Here is a 15,925-nt window from a genome sequence, read left to right on the forward strand (position 1 = left end):
TTGCTCAAGGTCTAATGTGACACTTTTGCATGGTTATATCATTCATCCCATACACCAAATGGTGTCTCAGCATCTCATAAAGTGTTCAATCAAAGTCACATGCCTCTTAATCTCATCAAAATTCCCATCTTGGTTCTCAAATTGCCGAGTAAAAGCAATAGCGACTCAGAATTTAGAGGAGGCTCGGGGTCATAATGTTCCTTAACTAAATCCCTCAACTCTTGAAAGGTTTTAGTACCTGTTGCCTCAGAGAAAGTTAGGCTCTTAATAACCAAAACAGTTGCGGGTTCACAAGCTGTCAGGAGAATTACTTATTGCTTTTCATCTGCCCCAGTGTCATTTCGCTGTTAAAAAAAATGCATTCTTTCCACTTGTCCCTGCTCATTCTTCCACAGCAGGGACAAATGAGTCAAACTTCCCAAATAATGGCAATCAATGCTTACCTCAACTTAAAGACAACTGTTGCAAATAAGTTTCTTCAGGACATGCTTTACTCTCGTAGCCACTGAAATAACTTCACAGAGGCCGGTATCCGATCACTAAGTCACCCTTTATTAACATGTGGACATCCTTAACTGATCCAGCTCTCTCAGAGTGAACAGAACCTCTGACACTTCTGTTTATATGTGTCAGCTAGGGCTCCCTGATTGGGACTGTTAATTTGGTCCAATCAGAGAACTCATATTCTTTGAGGTCCACCTGAATGACCACATGACAATCACTACAGTTACACTGGAGACTGTCCCCACCAACTGTCCATAGCACAAAGTAGCTAAAACTACTTTTATTAAATATTTATTTTCAATTTAGATAATGACTTTCATGGGTAGAGATATTCATTTCTGTAAACAAAATTGATTGCAGTTATCAAATTCAAAAGCCATATATTCATATTTATGAACATCACTCAGTTTTTTTTTTAACCAGTACAGAAAATGGGAGATATTAGCCCTAGTGGCATTATCACTGGACTATTAATCATAAACCCAGGTAATATTCTTGGGACCTAGGTTTGAATCTCATGACTGTAGTTGGCAGAATTTGAATTTGATTTTTAAGAAACCTCTGAAATTAAGTGTTCACTAATGTTCTGTTGAGAAGGAAACTGCCATCTTTATTTGGTCTGACCTCCATGTGACCCCAGACCAACAATATGGTTGATTCTTAATTATCCTCTGGGCAATTAGGGATGGGCACAGCCAGTGATGCCCATGCCCCAAGAATGAATAATAAAAAAAGAAAAAAATGCTATTTGGCAGCAAAGCCTATACAGATCATGTATTAATATCTACAAATTGCCCCTTTCTTGCCTGCAGAACCAAGTAGTTCATTCTAATTTGTTCCTTTAATGGCATTAGATGGATTATCAAAATTATCTTCAATCATTCATGTTGTCATGGGCCATATCATTCTCCAAGTAATCATTCTCTGTTCCAACGAGTGCATTGGAGATCAGCCATTTTAAAATTATTCAATGACAATCTCCATTCTAATTTTGTTCCTGGACTCTCCAACCCGCACACAGGAATGCCAGTGTAGGAGTCTGAATGCTGCCTTCCTTGGTGAGTGACTTCTCTCCTCCAGTCACCCAAACATTCCAATATTTTCTCACATTATCCTCAAAGGGCTTGTTTAGCGAAATATTCAATGGTTGAACAAGGCTCATTTGACCACCAGGAAATACTGCAAGATCACTATTTCATCGTCTCATTTCATCAACAAGCTTTGGTTGAAGTTTTGCTGGAAAAGGAGACTTTTTCTTTACTTAATATTCCTGGTCAGAAACTCTGAACTTTCCTCAACTATATTTTCTAGCCCTGTTCATAAATCTGGATGACTTGTCCTTTTGGGAATTGCTATTTTAGATGGGTTTTTCTTTTGAAGGTCACCATTGACTTAAGCTTTTTCCTACTGACACATATACAACATTGAATGCATTGAACACCACCTCCTTCACGACTGAGCACTGTAGTGTCTAGCAGAACTTAACTGACACACCCAGTTCCAATAACGGAGATCTGGGTGCAGTGATCACTCACTGAGTAATTGATGCCCGAAAGACAGCAGTCTGTTTTTGTTCCCAGAGCGAAACACAGTTGTGAAGAAAGATCATGTTAACTCTGCTTTCTCTCCACAGGTGTTGGCAGACCTACTGAGTTTCTGTTTTTGTTGCTATTTCCTGTATATTTGTTTTCGTTTGTTTTTGCCTTTGTTGAATAAAGGTGAATGCTTTGAACTGTTTAAAGGCATTCCTGAATACTATGGCACCATGTTAAACAATGAGAAGATGCTGTACTCCACTGAGTGTTGGGTCAAGAGTAGCACTGATTAAGACAGGGTTGTAAGATGGGACGAGGCTAAGGACAACTAAGCTGCATGACTTTATTCTTGAATAGCAACAGATTAAGCAATTAATGATAAATCGCTGGGTAGTGTTGTAGAACAGACAAACCTAGGGGTTCAGGGACATAATATTTTGAAATTTGCATCACAGGTAGACAGAGCAGTCATGAAGGCATTTAGCATGTCTGCCTTTGTTGCTCAGACTTTTCAGTGTAGGAGTTGGGGTGCCATGTTGAGGTTGTACAGGATGTTGGTGAGGCCACATCTGGAGTACTGTGTGCAGTTCTAGCCATCCTGTTATAGGAAAGATATTATTAAGCTGGAGGGGTTTCAGAAAAAAATGACCAGGATCTTGCCGGGAGTGGAGAGTTTGAGATCCAAAAATGAACTGAAAAGTCTGGGACTTTCTTCACTGGAATGTTGGAGGTTGAGGGGTGACTTTATTAAGGTTTATAAAATTATGAAGGGCATAGATAAGATGAATGACACGGATCTTATCTCTAGGGTGGGGGAGTTCAAAACTAGGGGGCATAATTTTAAGGTAAGAGGAGAAGGACATGAGGGGCAACTTTTTAAACTACACAGAGTGGTTCGTGTGTGGAATGAACTGCCAGAGGAAGTGGTGGATGTAGGTACAGTTACAATATTTAAAGGATATTTGAATAAGTTCATGAATAAGAAAGGCTTGGAAGGGTAGGGACCAAATGCAGGCAGGTGGAGATGGTTTAGTATAGTTTAGTTTGGAAACATGGTTGATGTAGATCGTTTGGACCAAAAGGTCAGTTTCTCTGCTTTATGGCTTTATGACTCTAAAGAGGAATGTGTACTTGTCTGTGCAATGAAGTGTCAGCCATGTCACTTGGAGAAGCATTGATTTGTGGTTGCTGTCCCATGTATGGTAAAGGGCAATTTTGGACTGCCAGCACTTGAACGGGTGTAAAGCTGGGCATCAAAGATGGTGCTGATTTTAGGGAAATTGAGATATCTGCCCATGGTACTTCTGCCCATGGTGAGTTGAAGAATATGATGAGAGGAATGTCACAGGGATATGGTCCATCGAAAATGAGGTGAGCATGTCAAGGCAATGTGAAAAAAAAACTCACATAGGGAGACCCTCCCCCATGACACTCACTAAAAATTACACTTGGCCGATTTCTGGTCAATTTCAGGCTGCAGTATTGGAAAACGTAGATAATTCAATGTAATCCACTGGTGCTAGAAAAATGACCAGTGCTCCAGAATGCTGCTCTTTGAACTGTGCTGTGTTAATGAAATCAGGCCCAACATTTCAAGCTATCTCTCTTCCTTAAGGAAAAGTAAGTAGTCAGAAGATCTCTAGCATTACTGATTACTGTTAAGATCAGGAAGCTATCAAGTGCTCAGCAGAAAGATGAAGTACTTATACTGAAGTTTCTGTGGATTCTGTTTGGAACTGTATGAGATAGGGAGAAAACAAAGGCCAAGGCTCCTGCCTTTCAATGTGATTACAATGACCTGGACCTTGTGGTCAGTGGTGAAATGGAGATATTCACTGCTAACTTCACAGTTGTCTGGCAGTTATTCTTCCTTTCCCCACATAAGCTGAAATCTGGTTGGCAGTTCAAGAGGGTCACTTGGCATGTAACAGGACTGTTGTCAGCAAGAAAGAAGGCAATAAATCAAATGGAAATATGCACCCACGGAAATCTAGAAAGTTATTTAGACTTAAAGCCTTTCACTGTTAATTTAATTTTTCAGATAGCAAAATAAATATTTGCAAGCTTTGAGGTAGGAACTAAACGAAAAAAAGAGTTTTAAATAACTTTTAATAACGGTGTAATGATAATTTGTAGATAAAATGACAATTCAAGAAGATTGTTCAACAGTATTTATGAAGTTAATTAATTAAAATCTCTGTTTTACCTGATTTGATGGGCTTTATGTTTTTTTATTGCAAAAATATACTTTAGTCATAAAATTAATTTGTAAGTACATACAAAAAAAGTTGTCATTCTGTTCTGTACAATCTTTCCAATTGAGGCAAAAGAAACATGAGACATTTGTAAATTTACATCCCACAGAACTAGCATGCAGTTGCAAATAACAAGGGTCTTTTAACTCATGCACAAATAAAACATTTACAATTTTTGTCAGTTTGGGGGGGGGGGGGTCTGACAACTGAACAGGCCCCTGTTATACTTTGGCAGAAAGATCTTAGATGGTGGTCTTCATGATTGCAAGAGAGATAATAACCATGGGAACCTCTACCGGTGCTTTGGAGAAGTGTACTCACTAATCCTTCAGATCTCTGCATTTTTCAATCATTCTTGGGATATGACTGCTGCCTACTTTCTATCCCTAATTGCCCATGAAAGGTCGTTGCAAGTTTTCTTTTTGATTCACTTCTGTCCGTGTTTTATAGATTATGCCCCTAGTGCTTCTAGGTAGGGTCTGGTCCAGGATTTTAATCATGCAATAGTGAAGGAGTGTTAATATAATTCCATCTGAAGATGGATTGTGACTTGGAGGGGTATATACAGGTTGCATTTATAGATTTGATTGAGAAATTAGTGCAAGTGGTTGAATGGGACACATATAGGCTGTTAATTAAGTTAATAGACTAATACTCAGCACAGTCAAAACAAAAAGGCATAAAGATTAGTTTAATCACAAGAAAAGGCCTTTTAAGAAGTAGACACCATCATACCTAGGTGTGGAAATAGGATGTTAACAACAGAAGAGGTATTGAAACATTAAAACATTCAACTAATATCAAATGATATTCGAAAATCCTCATCACATGAATATCATTAGACACCAGGTTCAGAAATATTAGAAACTCTTGGATAATATTTCTCAAAAAATATTTTTTCTAACTAGGAGAAGGTATCTTACTTGACCAGGGATTTAAGGTAAAATTTTAAAAGTTGATGGATATTCTGTTATGGAGTCATAGAGTTATAGAGATGTGTAGCACGGAAACAGACCTTACCATCCAACTCATCCATGCCAATGAGATATCCTAAATTAATCCAGCCCCATTTGCCACAACTTTGCCCATATCCCTTTAAACCCTTCCTATTCATAACCCAGCCAGATGCCTTTCAAATGTTGTAACTGCACCCGCTTCTGCCACTTCCTCTGGCAGCTCATTCCAGACATACATCACCCTCTGTGTGAAATAGTTGCCCCCTAGGTTGCTTCTAAGTCTTTTCCATCTTACTTTAAACCTATGCCCTCTAGTTCTGGACTCTCCTACCCCAGAGAAAAAGACCTTGTCTATTTACCCTATCCATGCCCCTCATGATTTTATAAACCTCTATAAGGTCATCCCTCAGCCTCCAGTGCTCCAGGGAAAACAACCCCAGCCTCTCAGCCACTCCCTATAGCTCACATCCTCCAATCCTGGCAACATCCTTGTAAATCATTTCTGAACCTTTTCAAGTTTCACATCATCTTTCTGATAAGATGGAGACCAAAATTACACACAATATTCCAAAAATGGCCGAACCAATGTCCGGTACAGCCGCAAAATGACCTCCCAACTCCTATACTCAATGGTCTGACCAATAAAGGAAAGCATACCTAACTCCCTTAGGAGTGTCCAAACCCTTTTAGAGAGTGTTTTTCAATCTCCTCCACTTTGGTATCCAGGACTTGTCCTACCCTATATTTTGTAAAACTAATTGACTCTCATCATTTGTATATGATCAATACAACATTCACAGTGGATTATGGTCTGCGTAGACTGATTGGACTGAAGGGTCTGTTTCCATGCTTTAACACTCTATGACACTATAATTGGCCATTGGTAGCCACATTCTGAACTTGAATTAAAGGAGCCTAAGGCGTGTAGATGATTTGGAGTTTAAATTGTTCTTTGACTGTAATTGTGTTATGAAAGATGTTACTAGTGTTTAACAATATGATTGAAAATATACAACAACCTAATCACTTTGTATTGTCCTTTCTCGGTCTTTTATTTTTGAATTGCTTATTTCGCAGGCAAACTAAATCACTTTAAGCTGATGTATTACCATTTAAGTATTATGACTTGATCTAATTTCTTACCTTTTGCCTCTGTAAGTGCCTACCATCCCTATTCATTGTATGGTACCTTCTATTTATGTTAAAACTAATCAATGCAAATAACTTTTCACAAACCAGTGGTTAACTCCCTTCTTACTGAAAGCCCATCAAACGTTTATGAAATACAGTACCTAAAAGTTGTAGCACACAGAAAAATGTATGAAGATATTTTATAAAAGATACAAAAATCAGTATCATCTGGCAGAATGTATATCCTATGAACCATAACATTTGCATAAACTGGTTTATGTGACAAGGATGGTAAGAAAAATAAAGAAGAAATTGCGATTTTTGACAACATTGTAATGCACCCCCACACAATACTAAAATGTGAATTTATCCTTCAAGCTTTCAAAATTTCAGTTATAATCACCTTCTGACTTAGAAAAACTGTAATAGAATAAAGGGTAAAAACTGTGATAGAATAAAGGGTAAAAACTGTGATAGAATAAAGGGTAATGAATTCTTAAAAGACAAACCAGAATTAATTAATTAATTTTCAATTACATTGAATCAGCTGCTGTCCTTACCCATCTTCAGTAACAACTAGAATTTGTACAAGGCAATATTACCTATATCTTCATTCAATCTTTATTGGTAGTTCTGTCAGTAATTGGATCAGCAAATTTTCACTGACCAGTATTCTTTAAGTGCTTGGCAATAAGTATTTCCTGAAAATGTCATCACATGTGACTTCTCACACAATAATTTAAAATAATCCTTTTTTCCAGTTCCCCCTGTCCCTGAAAGCACAGGAGGCTCCAAAGCATTGAAGATGTCACCTAGACAGGGGACGAAACATCTGCAAATCAGCTTCCCAGCTCCGCGAACATACCCACAACTACAACAACTGGCACCCGAGCTACAAATCTTTAAGCAAACCTTGAAGCTTTAACTCTTTGTGACTGAGTTGTACTGAGGCCAACAGCTGATTTACCCAAGTGGTCATTCCTTGTGACAGACAAATTATTGGATCGACAAGCCAAGCTCGATTCTACCCTTAGATAAACACAAAGAACTGGAAATGTTAGCTCTGTTTCTCACTCCACAGAGGCCAGCAGACCTGCTGTGTATCTCCATTATTCTCTGATTGCTTCAGATTTCCAGCATCTGCAGCATTCTGCTTTCATCAAATTTGTTAATCATTTTATATAACAGCTCCCACATGATTAACGAGACAATAGTCTAATCTCAGCTAATTTCTCAGTTTTCAAGCAACTAGCCAATATGGTGCATTCATTACAAATTGAACATTAACTTTAAACTTATCAATTGAATATTTAATCTGATCTAAAACGCCATCGTGCATGTTTGTTTGTCCTTAAAAAATAATAAGATCATTGAACTGCACACTACAGATTGAAGAGCTCAAACCCCACCTTCTTCAGATACTTGTCTCTTTGTTTCAGCTATTATGTATTATGTATATTACCCCCTCCTTCACCTGTTCTACAATCAAGTTACTATTGGAGGATCTATAGAATGCTCCCACCAACGTTTTCACACGTTTTTTATTTCTTACATGCACCTATATGGATTCTATATCTTCCCATCCAAGACAATTTCCTGCTTTTGCACTCGTTCCAATCTGTGATAATACATCAACTCCACCCTCTTTCCTTCCTTCTCATCCTTTTGCAAAATCATATACCCTTGAATATTTGGTTCCCAGTTTTGATTTCCTTGTCTCCATGCCCTGTAATCATAGATCCATGGAATCATACAGTACAGAAGAGGCCCTTCTGCCCATTGAGACTGTACTGGCAACATTATATTACTACCTATACTAGTCCTCTTTGCTGTACTAGGCCCATAGTCTTGAATATTATGACATTTCAAGTTCTCATCCATGTACTTTTTTAAAGATTGTGAGGTTTCCTGCCTCAAGTACCCTCCCAGAAATGCATTCCAGATCCCTACCACCCTTTTTCCTCAAATTCTCCCTAAACGTCTTGCCTTTCACTTTAAAATTTTGCCTTTTTGTTATTGATCCTTTGACTAAGATCCTATTGACAATATACTTTCCTACATATCTTTATGGCTATAAAATTAGATGCATTGACCTCTACTTGCACCAATGATCTATTTATTACATTCCAAATACTGCATGTAGTCAAGTAAAGAGCAATCAATTTTGCCTTTTATACTATTATTTCCTCTATTGACTCTTTTTGCTGCTGTTTTTTCTGTGTTTGCACAGACTATCCCTTTCTGTCTATGTTTGTACTCTCTGTTCATTCCTTCAGGATTACCCTGAGATAAATATAAATATAGATAGATTGCACTTTGAGCAACTTTCACCCTGAAAGTCCTAAAATGTCTGCAAAAATTCAATTGCGGGAGGGAGTGATAAATTGGAGAAAGGTTGGAAAGACAGAATCTCTTTCAAGCCTCTCCTCTTGTCAAAGACACCCATGAATGCTGCTCCAACTCCACCATTTATGGTTCCCACTGACCCTATTCCACCATGTACAAAGGATGGAATTTTCCCAGCTCCTGGACAACATTGACGATGACAAATCAGTTGGGAAAATATGGAGCGATCAGAAAAAAATGACGTTGAGAACAAAAGTCTGATTTTCACGGATGGGTGAGAATCTCCAAGTGAGTGGCAAGGGATCTATTTGTATGAATGATTACCTCATTGTTACCTAATCTCACCTCATTTATACGCAATTTGCTATTTTCCTCAGTTCTGGAGAGAAACTGGACCGTGACCCTCCCTGATGTCAAAGTCAGAGAGAGTACCTTGCAGGCACCTTGTCTCAACCTTCGCTGAGATTCCCCAACATCTCAGGTCATTGGGCAGTGACCACCTGTAAACTGTATCTTTGGAGACCAGCATCGGCAAAGCCTTTTAGCGTTGACAGATATTGAAGTCAATTACAATCATAGAGTCATAAAGATACACCACATGGAATCAGACCCTTTGGTCCAACTCATCAAAGCAGACCAGATATCCTAAACTAATCTAGCCCCATTGGCTAGCACCTTTCATTAAGGCTTATGATCTCTCATAATCTCAATATTGCATGGAACATCTTTCTTCAATTGCTTTCACCTATTCCCCCAAACTACCAAGCCTTCCTACTCTCCACTTCCTACTCACTCACTCAGGACTCCACACCAACTTTCCTGACTGACTAAACCCCTGCCTGACCTTAGTGCTCAAAATGTGTTGCTGGAAAAGCGCAGCAAGTCAGGCAGCATCCAAGGAGCAGGAGAATCGACGTTTCAAGCATGAGCCCTTCTTCAGGATGCTGTCTGACCTGCTGCGATTTTCCAGCAACACATTTTCAGCTCTGATCTCCAGCATCTGCAGACCTCACTTTCTCCTAGGTGACCTTAGTGCTCCTTGACTGATCATTGCTGGCAAGGGGAAAGACTTAAAAGGGGCAGATTTTTCTTGCAGATGGTGGCGTGTGTATGGAATGAGCTGCCAGAGAAAGTGGTGGAGGCTGGTACAATTACAATGTTTAAAAGGCATCTGAATGGGTATATGCCTAGGAAGGGTTTAGAGGGATATGGACCAAATGCTGGCCAATGGGACTAGATTAGCTTAGGATATCTGGTCTGCATGGATGAGTTGGACCAAAGGGTCTGATTCCATGCTGTGTGGCTCTCTGACTCTATGATTGTAATTTACCTCAATATCTGTCAACGCAAAAGGCATAGTGGGGCTGAGATGCTGTGAACACCCAAGCAAGCGCTAAGTGGATGGTTCCAAAGAAAGCAAGCAAAGAGCCTTGAGGTGCACCCTATTCCAATATATGAGGGAAGTGTTGTCCCTGTACACAACACAGCCTAGCAGTAGCATTACAATGAAAGGTGAGTCACAAGTGAATCCACAAAGCGGTCATTCTCGTGCTTTGCTGAGGCTGGTCTCCAAAGATACAGTTTACAGGTGGTCACTGCCCATGAAGCAGTGACCTGAGATGTTGGGGAATCTCAGCAGAGATTGAGAGAAGATGCCAGAAATGCAATAAGTATAAAGTAGCAGAGAGAAGGTGGTGACATTTAACCTTATGGAGTGTAGTAGTTCATTAACCGTCTTTGCAGCATCACTGCATATTCCTTTGGATTGTGGAGATGGCTACTCCAGTCTGGGCCAGCAATGTTTGACTCAGCACACAACTGCGGTTTAAATATGGCGGCCACAACATAAATACAGGAAGACCCTGGTGAGTGCAGAATCGTATGAGAGCAGCACCATGCAGATGTGAGGTGAGCAGCATAAAATTGCTCACTCAGGCTCACAGAAGGAAACCCTCCAGGAAATTCCCCAAAGTTGATTTTTAGTAGATTTTTTTGGAAAATTCAGCTCAGAACCTGTCAAGGGCAGGAGCATGGGATCTGGTGATTAGAGGAGCTATTATGATCATTCCCACAGTAGGATACTGATTAAGGATGATCAGCCATGATCATATTGAATGGTGGTGCAAGCTCGAAGGGCAAAATGGCCTACTCCTGCACCTATTGTCTATTGCCATGCAGAGCTGCTTTGCTTAACAGAAATCTATCTGTCTCACATTTAAAATTAACAACTGATCCACCACTACCATTTGTGGAAGGGAGTTCCAAACATATATCACTCTTTGTGTAGAAGTGCTTTCTAACATCACTCCTGAATGGTCTGTAAAGTATCATTTAATAACAGAGTTAGTGAGAATGAAAAGGTGTCCCTTTAAAATCAAGACGTAATCCAAATGACAAAATCTCAAGAGAAATCCTCAAAAAAAAGTATTTCTATCCTTTGTGGGTCAGCAATTATGAAAACTCTGTCCCCATTCTGAATAAATTATAATTCTTTATTTTCAAAGATTTAGCTTTGATTTGCCCTTACCACCTCTCCAACAGGGAATGCCTCAACTACTGCTCACATCTTGGTGGTTTAATCACTTCTCTGTGCCTGAGTTTCCAAGAAATTTCCACTCCTTTGAATGCTCCCAAGCTTCTGTTTATTTCAGCTTTATCACCAGCTAATTTCTCTGAGCTGTCTCTGACTGCATCAAACAAACAGTGCTTGTGGGCTTCCTTTAGCTGACTCTCAGCTGCACTATATTACCAATAACTGCCAGACCTTTATTTTTGTCCTAACCTTCTTCCATGACATGGAGCCATCATTCCTTGGGGCTTGTCCTGAGTCTTAACTGCCTAGATTAGCATCTCTTTGGCTTTGGCACTCCGAGCTCCAAATTACAATAATTACAATTCCCAGCAAATACACGGCCAGAGAATTCAAAATTTGAGAACCTTCTAAGTTCCACCATCTCCATTATGATGGAGATTGCTCTGAGCTATCCTTAACCTGACTTTAAGGTTCAGTATCCCTCATTTATAATTCATTATTTATCTGATTATGTAAATGTGTTTTACACCCTTGCAGGGCTCACTGAACGTTTTAACTGACTTGGGTTTAACTCCTGAATATAGGAGTTGGAATGTCATGTTGAGGTAGTACAGGATGTTGGTGAGGCCTCTTCTGGAGTGCTGTGTTCAATTCTGGTCTTCCTGTTAAACAAGGGAGATTATCAAGCTGGAGAGGATTCAGAAAAGATTTACCAGGATGTTGTGAAGAATGAAAGGTTTGCCTTATAGGGAGAGGCTGGGTAGGCTGAGATTTTTCTCACTGGAGCATAGGAAGTTGAGGGGTGACCTTACAGAGGTTTATAAAATAATGAGGGATATAGATAAGGTGAATGGCAGGTTTCTTTTACAAGAGGATTTCAAGAGTAGGGAGAATATGTTTAAAGTGAGAGGAGAAAGATTTTAAAAAGACATGAGAGGCATTTTTTTTTTACCCAGACAGTGGATTCATGTGTGGAATGAACTTCTGGAAGAATGTTGGATGTGTACAGTTACAATGTTTAAAAGACATTTGGATTAGGTACATGTATAAGAAATGTTTGGAGGGATATAGACCAAATGGGATTAGTTTAGTTTGGGATTATATTTGGCATGGACTAGTTGGACTAAAAGGTCTGTTTCTGTGCCTAATGACACAATGACTCCTGAAACATCCAAGTGGGAGATGATGATAATGTGGTGGTAATTTTACTGGGCAAGGAATGTGGAGGCCCAGACTAATACACTAGGGTCATGGGTTCAAATCCCATTGCATCAGTTGATGGGAATTAAATTCAAAGTAATAAGAATCTGGAGTTGAACCATCATTAATTTTCATAACAAAAAGCATCTGATTCACTAATGCTCTTTATGGAAGAAAATCTGCCATATTTACCCGATCTGTCCTAGATGTGGTGTGCCAGTCATTAAGTTCAGAATAGGAAACAAATGCTGACCTTGCTGACTGCTCCCATAGCCCATAAAAGAGTAAATAAAATGTAACAATCTGGACTGTCATTATTGTAAGCAATGATGACAATACATCAGTAGCTCCATTAACAAGCCGACCTGCTGTTTCTGATCCTATCTTTCTAGTTGTTAGCTTATAAAGACTCAGGAAGCCTTTAGAAAATAGGGAAAGTATAAGGAAGAATGTATAATACAGTGTTTGGTAATGACCTGGGATTTGCTGACCAAAAAGATGATGAAGTGGAAAATGCTTTCAAAAGAAAATTGGTTGGCACTTAAAGGAGGCAAACCAGCAGGGATTGAGACTGACTGGATTGCTCTACATGGGGCAAACATATATTTGATGGACTGGATCGCTTCCCTTCAGTTCTGTAAATTACTCCACCCAATAGAAAGGCTTGTCTTGGACTAGCTCCCTACTATGTTGCCATCTCTTTTGTTTCTGAATATTCATGATCTGTTGTTGGTATTTTGCATCAACCCATTCAAGGATGTTACGATACACCTCTGGAAACAGGTGAACCTTGAGCTCAGCCCTCCTGGCTCAGAGGTAGAGACATTACCACATTACCACAAGAGCTCTTCTGATCTATTGTATAAGTCATGAGGCCCCACTAAATACTACATTGGCTCCTCAGGAGCTGATGGAAAGTTTGTTTAACAAGATCAGTTATCTAAACCAGGCAGCTTGCCTGCTCACACCCCATGTAAAATCACCAACGGTCAGAAAGATAACAATATTACTATGGCTGTAAGGTGACTAATTTTTGTGCTCGCCTATCCCCATACAATGCTAAATGGGATGACTGTGTTTGATAAATTCTGCATTCTTTGTTTCTTTCACTGTGCTTGAACAATACAATATTTCACTTTTCAGAAGTGTATTAACATGAGATGAGATAAAATTCAATAACCATTTCTTCATCCGCACATGACTACGACACAAAAATCGATGTGTGCTTACTTTGGATGATGTTGCAATGGGATTGTTAGATTGTACTTGTTTTGTTATGTACAGATAATGCTAAACAACAGCACAAAGTTACATTTTAAACAAATAGAGCACAGCTTTTTTATACTTGCAATATGTTCCATAAGGTTAGGAAACTCAGCAGAAATTGGTAAGACTGGGGATTCTTCAACGCAGATATCAGGGTTCAGTGAATCATGGCATATATGATTTATAGAAATGAACTCCATTCAGAATAAAACAAATTCAAGAAGAGCACGTTTAAAGTGCTACCCCTCTATAATTAAATACTACAGACTGTTATTGTTGCTGTCTCCAGTAGGAGTGGGAATGTGAGGGTGGTCAGGCATTGTTCTCTTGGGGCACCTCACTGAGAATGCTGCACTCAAACACATGCATTCAATCTGGGGGGCAAAACATTGGGATTGATGTAGAGATAAGACCGTCTCATTAAATCAGCTTCTGTCAAAAATTCCTCACTGCGCACATTCGTAAGGATGGGATTGGAGAAGGGACTGAGTCAGTGTTGAGCTAAAAGTAGGATTCTTACAGTGATTGGGTGTGGGTTACAGAAGATTCTGCTTGGAGTGTGGTCTGCCTACGCTGCTATTTGAGATTTCAGTATAACATCTCTCACATGTTCTTGCACCATATCCTTTCTTTCTAGAGTTCTGTTGTAAATATCTTTTTTTTGCTTCCTCCTGAGGGGTGTTTTATTTTCTGTTTTAGAGAAAAAAGAAAGTGGGCGGCACGGTGGCACAGTGGTTAGCACTGCTGCCTCACAGTGCCAGAGACCCGGGTTCAATTCCCGCCTCAGGCGACTGTCTGTGTGGAGTTTGCACATTCTCCCCGTGTCTGTGTGGGTTTCCTCCGGGTGCTCCGGTTTTCTCCCACAGTCCAAAGATGTGCAGGGTCAGGTGAATTGGCCATGCTAAATTGTCTGTAGTGTTAGGTAAGGGGTAAATGTAGGGGTATGGGTGTTTTGCGCTTCGGCGGGTCGGTGTGGACTTGTTGGGCCGAAGGGCCTGTTTCCACACTGTAAAGTAATCTAATCTAACCTAAAAAAACATTCAAGTCACTGGCCTCAAGAACCAGGGCAGGATACACCAACTGATACACCAGCTGACCTGATGAAGAGGAACTAAAAGTGATCGAACAAGTAAGAATAATGTTTGTAGTTCCGCTTTTTGTTTGCATTTGTTTCTTTAAATTGACCATTGTGAAGTCTGACGAGAATAAATTGTACCATTGAAGTTTGACCATAAGTGCATTTGAATAACTTTGTTCAATCCTCAAATTACTCTGATTCAAGTTGGAGCACTGACATTTTCAGCAAAGCCTGAACTATCTTTTGAATAAAAGGCCTTTCAAGCTATTACTGCTGACGTTGGCAACATTGGAGAAAAATATTGCTGCTCTCTATGGCTATTACTGTGTCCTTTAAGAGCAGCTTTCTGGTTAACAGTTCTTCGCACACTACAGCTACTTACACAACACTGGGAGCAGCTGCAGAGAATACACACTTTTTACAAGTTAAATGTAATAACATTGAAAACTGTGATAGAATGCTATGTGATAAACCACTGGGCTTTAAAATCCTAATAAGAGTTTCTGTATTGAAATCTGAGCTCTTCTCTTGCTAAACTAAACAAGGCAATTCTCTGTTTCTTTTATTAAATTAAAAATAACTTTAAAAAAAAGTTGGACAATTACAATTTAACATCAAGTCTTGTTGATTTTTTAAAGAATGTTGATAAATTTTGAGGAATCCGAAGATCTGTCTGGTAATCACTGCCAACTGCAATGCCATATACGGTAGTGACTGTCATTTGATATATTCAGATATAAATGTTTTATTTTCACTGGTGTGTTATGGCACCATGTAAAAAGGTGATAGTGGCTAGATAAATGTGTTATTTAAAGAAAACCTAAAACAACTTCAGTAATTATGATTGGGTGTGCCATGATACATTGAGAATTTTATTTCTTATATTTTAAAATTGAGTGTGCAAGGATATGCATATTTACAAATGCCTTGGGTTATTTTAAGAGCAAGTGAACCTCCTTGCTACTGCAGTCAGCATTATATCCTTCAGAGTGCAGATGTACTAAGTTTAGAGTTTCATTTACCTTTGCCCTTCACTTGGATATCTTCTCCTCATCATAAAGCTTAGCAATTTGACCATCGGCCTCTAAAATAGTTATGTCCATATAAATCACATCATAGCA

The sequence above is a fragment of the Chiloscyllium plagiosum genome, chromosome 9, assembly GCF_004010195.1.
Source record: "Chiloscyllium plagiosum isolate BGI_BamShark_2017 chromosome 9, ASM401019v2, whole genome shotgun sequence".
Lineage (NCBI taxonomy): Eukaryota > Metazoa > Chordata > Chondrichthyes > Orectolobiformes > Hemiscylliidae > Chiloscyllium > Chiloscyllium plagiosum.